Genomic DNA, 8,034 nt, shown 5'->3' with positions numbered 1-8,034 from the left:
CATTCTAACTTCCCACATGGCTGTAGTTTATTAATAATTCTTTGTATTCAAATAAATATTTAATCTGATTTCATTCTGCTCCAACTGGGTTAAATATGGATTAACACAGACATATTCTTTATTTTACAAACATAAGAAGGTGCTACTTGTATATTGGCATGTCACACTGTTGTCTCCTGCGTTGTCTATTGCTGCTCTTTGTCTTTTGGATAATTTTGCATGGAAAACTATGTTGGAGAAGAGCAAATGTTAGTTTTGTAGTGCTGTGAATTACTTGAATTGGCTTATTGATAGAAAGGTGAAAGAAGACTGAGGGGTTCTTGCCCTTTTCTCCAAAGTTGTCTTCAATACCATTAAAGTTAACTCTTGAGATTTGACCTCAATTCACATTGAGATCTCCTTTTTTTAACTTGCAATATAATGGCTTCTAACTAAACATATTTTTAAGTGAATCATGTAATAAAGATTTCTTCTTACTTTAAAGGTCGAGGTGTGTTTGCTGCTAAAGTTTTCACAAAAGGAGAGTTTGTGCTTGAGTACCGGGGCAAACTTTAAAACCAGGATGATGCCAACACCAAAAACTACAGTGACACAGAAGCAACGTTCCTGTTTGATCTGAAATGGGATGGGAAATGTTTGTGGTAAGTCATAATAAATGCTATTGTTTGCTGTTGTAAAAATGCACTGCTCTTGTTATCAGGGGCGCCGTAAGGGGGTGAAAAGTTAGGACGATTCTAAGGGCCCATGACTAGCAGGGGGCCCCAAAATGTTTAGAACATTAAGAAAAAAAATGTAAGTACCCTTTCATAAATAATTAACATTAATATAACGTTATATTGCGTAGTAGGCTACTCACTAAACTTACGATTAATTTAACTTATTTTCTTCCAAAAGTTAATTATCCAAAGCCTCTGTACACCCCCCTCTATTTAAATGTAATGGTTTGGTCCTAAGACTCCTGCCTCCAAACGCAGCACTTTTCTAGCAGAGTGAAAGCATGTGACTAAGCTGACATTAAGTAGGCTACTGTTAATATCTTCACAGAAAATTCAGAGGTTTATCATTTCACTGCTCTTCTGGCTGACATTAAATGCAGGTACATGTTTATCAGCTATTCATACTAAATCAGTTGTCCCTCCCCCTGGTGCCAGGACCAACATATCCATCTTCAGGCTCAGCAGCACTGTCCCCCTATAAGCAGTGGCGGAGCTGGGGGGTGGCTGGGAGTGGCCATGGCCACCCCCAGCTGAATCCTGTCCACCCTATTGGCCACCCCAAACACCCTCACCACGCGGTCTAAACAATTTTAGAACATTAAGAAAAAAATGTTTAAGTAACCTTTCATCATTCATCAATAATTAACATTAATATAACGTTATATTGATAATGTACTCACTAAACTTACAATTCATTTAACTTATTTTCCTCCAAAAGTTAATTATCCAAAGCCTCTGTAGACCCCCTTCTATTTACATGTAATGGTTTGGTCCCGCCTCCGCCTCCTAACGGCACTTTCTAGCATGTGAGCAGGGATGCTAATACTTACGTGTGTGCCATTGCGACAGACAAGACTAGTCTATTCTGAGAGATAGATGTATCCTACTGTATGGGCTGATTGTGCGTTAATCTGTTGGTAATGCCTTGGGGTTCCAGTTGGAGGGATCACTGCGCTCTTCCTCACTCGAGCGACGGCGGGAGCTGCGTGATTGTATGTCTTCACTTCTCTCACTCACTATTTCCCTTTTTAAGGTAATTACAGTATACAAAGAACTATACATCTATCAACCCATGTTATATATGTCATCTGTATTACATCACCGTGGTTCGTTGTGAGAGGAAAGTGTGTATTTTGCACTTTGTTGTATTGTTGGAAGGTTCTTGCTAACTCTGGCTAACTTTGTGGTCATTGAAGCTAGCTGCTGTATACCTTGTGGTACCGCTGAATCTGACCGTTTGTCATGTTATTAGCAGCTAAGCTAGGCACTCAGGGCTCGACATTATAATTGACCCGCTGGCCCGGAAGCACTATTTAGACACCCCGGGCCAGCATAACGTACTTTCCACTTGCCCGCTCGGGCCACTAAAAATATTGCTTTAAAAAAAAGAATTGTCCTGTGGTATTGGTATTTTGACTTGCAATTTAGTTAAACTGTTTCGTTTATTAACGCTACAACATAGCGTTTTGTGAGTCGTTTTTCGTTGTTGGGTGAAAAGCAAACAGCTGTTTGCTGCGGAGCGCAGCGCGAGCAGGCTCCCGTGAGCGGGAGCGCGCTCCTTCACTAGTACAGACTATCGTGCCACCTAACCATTCGCCATTAATGTTTTTAATACCAGCGGTAACCGGCCAAGCGCCGGGCAAAAAACAATCTTCAAATAAAAGAAAGTCACCGGAGGAGTTAAAGGAGAGTGACAGGGAGTATGAGAAGGAGAGGGAGATAAAGTTTCAGCCAGCTTGTGATCGATGGAGTTGGCTTCTACAGGGTTCGTACGGGTGCTTGAAATCCTTGAAAATGCTTGAAATTGGACGTGGTGTTTTCAAGGTTGGGGAAGTGCTTGAATTTTGGGAATGGTGCTTGAATTTGGGATAAAGTGCTTGAAAATGTAAATGCTTTACTTCGCTTTTTAGATTAAAAGAAAATAAAGAAGTCGGAGCCAGCTTAATTGCTTCGCTTTTACATAAAACAGCTCCGCTCCGGCCTTCCCGCGCTATGCGCGCGACCTGCAAGTGCTTTTGTTAGGTGTGTGACCTGGGCATTCTGATAAGTGATAGATGACAGTATGCCAGGAGGTTGCAGTTTCAACGAGCGTTGGCTAGCAGGAGACAAATACAAGCCATGGATAAGACGAGGGTCAAGCCCACGAGTAGCCTCCTGCAAAGTTTGCAAAAAATAACGATGGGAGAGTCGGCGCTGACGAGCCACATGAAACGTACGCCGTAGTAGAGCATTTTAGATTAGGCTAACGTTGCATGTTACGTTTGTTTAAGCTAACGTTAGCAAGCTGAATGAGGGATAATAATTCAGGGTGTCCGCGGGGTCTTAAAAAGTATTAAAAGTTGATAAATCAATTTAGTGAAAATTAAGGCTATTAAAAAGTATTAAACGGCATTTTCCAAGTTATTAAGAAGGTCCACAGCAACGACAACATGAAACATTGAAACACCCTTTAATTTACTGAAACGACATGTCGGGAAACCCCCCAAGGCGGCCTCATGCATAGCGCGCGCCGTAAAATGCTGCTTATTATTTTAAGTTTCGTTGCCTTGCTCCGCTCTGTGGGGGAGGGGGGGGGGGGGGGGGAAACTAAGCGACTACGGTAACGGGTCCCACGGTGGGTAGACCGGCATACGCAACGCTCTGGGGGTCCAACGGCTCCGTGTGTAAGCCCTATATGATCATTTTCTGATAACGATGAAATAGCCCGCCTCCCTCTCCCCGCGTCTCCTGCTGCTGCTGGGCTGTCAGAAGAGGGGGAGGAAAAGAGGCAGGCACCGTTTATTAAATATTCTTATATTATTATACAGAGAACAGAGTCGTTATCAATTTGTTTGAAAGCTCAATAAATAACAAAGAACACCTCTGACCGGCACTTTTCTAATTTTGTACGGAACATTTAAACTTTAACGGACATGTTGACCGGCGGAACATTTTTTTTACGGAAACTGCCGCACGGTCCCCTCGTTCCTTGGAAGAGGCGGTGAGGTGGGTGTTTTTCATCTGCTGTGGACTACCGGAGAGATATACAGCAGGAGAACACGCCGTCCACCGCGGAGAATAAACAGAAGGGCAACCATGCTCCGGGGTCTTCTTCACTGCTTTTGGTGTATTTCGGGAGGCAGCAGCGCCACTTACAGGCCTCGTTTCCAGCATTTCCAGCGGTCTAGTGTGAACGGACACGTTAATGAATCGAATGTGTGTGAACGGAAGCCTTTTTTCGCTTGCGTATGCGTCCTCGTGGGGCCGGGGTCTAAGCCAAACTATATCCGGTCACAGAGATCTGCTATTTTAAAGTAAAGTCAACACAAATCGACCCTAAATATAGTCTATATTAAGAACGAAAAAAATCATAACATATATATCCTTTTTTGTAAACATATGACAAATGTGTGAGGGTGATGATGTCAGAGCATCGTCCTATGTGCCAGGGCTTAGCCCCGGACAGCCCCAGCCCAATTTAACCCCTGGGTATTTGAGAGGGTGCTCCTATATGGCATTACCCCGCTGAAGCTCACCAAAGTTTAACATATTTCATAGTTCAAAGTTTTTGTCAATTGTTTTGTTTATTGGTCAAATACTGGTTTCTAATGGTTTCTGAGGAGTTTTACTGGAATGAAAGAACACAGAGTCTACATAAGCAAAAAAGCAGCATACTGCATTAAACCTGACCTTCACAGAGAGGTTGAAGTTCATGTGGAAAGGAGGCTTCAGTAGTCTGTCTGCACTCTGTTTAGTTTTGCTATCTTACTATCAATATAGTAAATGTGAGGTAAAGTGTGTAGCCAATGTAACCGGTTAGAACTCAAAGTTGGAATGAGGTCTTAAAATGTATGGAAAGGGTCTTAAAAAAGGTCTTAAAAGGTATTAAATTTGACTTCAGGATTCCTGCATATACCCTGTGTGTGATTGTATGTCTTCACTTCTTTCACTCACTATGTCCCTTTTTTTAAGGGTAAAACACCATGTCTCAATGACTCACAAAGTCAGGCTTTCAAAAACCAAAAGAAAGGAGAGAAAGAAAAGAGAGGGGGACTAAAGGAAGACAGTATGTCACCCAGTATTTCAAGAGAAAAGGTGAGTGTGGTCCATGAGTGGTGGAAATTAGTCTGTTAGCTAAGCGTAGTCCATTGTAAATAATATTTGTTATGTTTTTTTTTTACGAAGCTGACATTAAGTAATGTTAATATCTATATAGAAAATGCAGAGGTTTTTAATTTCACTTTGAAGGAGGTGAGCAGCATTGTGTTGAATTACATGCCACTTAACATATCTGAAGGGAGACTGGAATACAATATATATATATATATATATATATATATATATATATATATATATATATATCAAAACAAAAAGCTAACATCTCATTTCAATTATACATTTCAAACACAGTATTTTCCCACATATTTAAGTTATATTTATTTGGATTGATGCATTTGTGTTGAGAATGTTCCATTCAAAAATGTTATTATTAAAAAGGCATTTACACCAGAAAAGATGACTATTGAGATATATTGTCAGGAATGTTAGTCTTATATGTACAGGACTGTCTCAGAAAATTAGAATATTGTGATAAAGTTCTTTATTTTCTGTAATGCAATTAAAAAAAAAAAATGTCATACATTCTGGATTCATTACAAATCAACTGAAATATTGCAAGCCTTTTATTATTTTAATATTGCTGATTATGGCATACAGCTTAAGAAAACTCAAATATCCTATCTCTAAATATTAGAATATCATGAAAAAGTATACTAGTAGGGTGTTCAACGAATCACTTGAATCGTCTAATTAACTCGAAACACCTGCAAGGGTTTCCTGAGCCTTGAAAAACACTCAGCTTGGTTCAGTAAACTAAATCACAAGTATGGGGAAGACTGCTGATCTGACTGCTGTCCAGAGGACCGTCATTGACACCCTCCATCAGGAGGGTAAGACACAAAAATAAATTTCTCAAAGAGCAAGCTGTTCACAGAGTGCAGTTTCAAAGCACATCCACAAAAAGTCTGTTGGAAGGGGGAAATGTGGCAGGAAACGCTGCACAACCAAGAGTGACCGCAGCCTTAACAGCATTGTGAAGAAGAGTCACTTCCAGAATTTGGGGGAGCTTCAAAGACAGTGGACTGAAGCTGGAGTCCAGGTATCAAAAGTCACTGTTCACAGACGTGTCCGGGAAATGGGCTACAATAGCCGTATTCCCATGGTCAAGCCACTTCTGAACTCAAGACAACGGAAGAGGCGTCTGACTTGGGCTAAGGAAAAGAAGCACTGGACAGTTGCACAGTGGTCCAAAGTCCTCTTTTCAGACGAAAGCAAGTTTTGTATTTCATTTGGAAGTCAAGGCGCCAGAGTCTGGAGAAAGGCTGGAGAGGAGCAAAATCCAAGTTGCTTGAAATCCAGTGTGAAGTTCCCACAGTCAGCGATGGTTTGGGGAGCCATGTCAGCTGCTGGTGTTGGTCCACTGTGTTTCATCAAGCCCAGAGTAAATGCAGCTGTGTACCAAGAGATTTTAGAGCACTACATGCTTCCGTCTGCTGAAAAGCTCTATGGAGATGAGGAATTCATTTTCCAGCATGATCTGGCACCTGCCCACAGTGCCAAAACCACCAGTAACTGGTGTACTGACCATGGCATTACTGTCCTCGATTGGCCTGCAAATTCCCCTGACCTGAACCCCATAGAGAATATGTGGGGTATTGTGAAGAAGAAGCTGAAAGACACCAGACCCAACAATGCTAATGAGCAAAAGGCCGCTATTGAAGCATCCTGGGCATCCATAACACCTCAGCAATGCCACAGGCTGATTGCCTCCATGCCACGCCGCATTGATGCAGTAATCCGTGCAAAAGGATTCCCAACCAAGTACTGAGTGCATTAATGGACATTTTCAAATGTTTGATTGTGTTTTGCTGTTATAAATCTTTTTTTTTTACTTGGTCTGAGGAACTATTCTAATTTTTTGAGATAGGATTTTTGAGTTTTCTTAAGCTGTATGCCATAATCAGCAATATTAAAATAATAAAAGGCTTGCAATATTTCAGTTGATTTGTAATGAATCCAGAATGTATGACATTTTTCTTTTTTTAATTGCATTACAGAAAATAAAGAACTTTATCACAATATTCTAATTTTCTGAGACAGTCCTGTATGTCCATTTCCAGGAGAGATTCCATGTTAAATTATATCCTGCAAAATGACAGGCTATAACCCAGGAACAAGTGTTTGAAAGGCGGGGAAAAGTTGTTTAAAATAGTCGGAAAAGTGTTTTTAAACGTCTGGAAGAGAGTTGTAGCCTGTCATTTTGCAGGATATAATTTAACATGGAACCTCTCCTGGAAATGCACAGAATATGTCAATTTCCAGGAGAGGTTACATGTTAAATTATATCCTGCAAAATGACAGGCTAAAACACCCAGGGATACGTGTTTGAAAGGCAGGGAAAAGTTTTTTAAAATAGTCTGATACCTCCAGGGCGCATCACCGCATTTTACAAGCCGGAGAAGGTGTCTTAATCATTGGTACACATTGTTTAAATAGTCTGATACATGGCACTGTATTTGCCCCTGGGAACCTTCAAGGTTATACTAATGTTTTTTTTTATTTTTTATTTAATTATCACACCATTTTTACAAAAACAGTATACAAAATAAACATAATAACAACATGATTACAACATGATTAACAGGGGCCTGGGGGCCATATTAGCCGTCTAACTTGTACAGTGCACCGGGGAAAAAAGGTTGAGTCCACGGCCCCTTTCCCCTCATCAGGAGTATCAATCGGTCCTGAAGAAGAGGTATCGCTGCTCTCCGCCCCTGAATCCTCTTCGGAGGTAGCTGACGGTGGTAGACCTCCTTCTGATGATGATGCTGCTGCAGCTGCTACCGCCGCCCTGAACATGGAGCGGATCTTCAATGCCTCCTTTATTCCAGGCGTATTCGCGTAGAACCGGTCTGCAGTGCTTACGTCGTGGCACATAAACCTAGCCAGAATCGACCTGCTTTCTGGATCTTGGTGATGCTTGATATTGTCAGCCAGGGCAGTGCGCAAGATGGTGAAGGTGACGGCTGTTTCTAGCCCAGCATCAGCCCAAGCCCTCTTCAAGTGAGCGTTCAGGTTCTTGGAAGCCTGCTTCCCCGATGTGAAAAGTAAGAATTCACTCTGAGGACCCGACAAGCCCTCTTTTATCCCCATCCACCGCATGACCCAGCTAAACTCCTTTATTGTAAGCACCAGCTGTGCTTCACCAAATGTCTTGGCAGTCTTGTGATCCTGCACGTGGATGATGTAGCCCTCAGCAGTGCCCCTTCTGTCCGCCTCA

At 41.7% G+C, this 8,034-nt stretch overlaps 1 long non-coding RNA gene across 1 annotated transcript; it reads left to right on the top strand.

Annotated features, from left to right (window-relative positions):
* The first annotated feature begins 507 nt into the window (after positions 1-507).
* On the top strand, positions 508-4,790 carry LOC307026980. The gene is made up of 3 exons (XR_013804500.1): positions 508-641; positions 1,654-1,749; positions 4,668-4,790. It is a non-coding gene; the product is annotated as an uncharacterized lncRNA (long non-coding RNA).
* Positions 4,791-8,034: the final 3,244 nt, after the last annotated feature.

Source organism: Notothenia rossii, assembly GCF_949606895.1.
Source record: "Notothenia rossii genome assembly, contig: scaffold_249, whole genome shotgun sequence".
In the NCBI taxonomy this organism is placed as follows: domain Eukaryota; kingdom Metazoa; phylum Chordata; class Actinopteri; order Perciformes; family Nototheniidae; genus Notothenia; species Notothenia rossii.
This window is presented reverse-complemented; position numbering and strand designations above follow the sequence as displayed.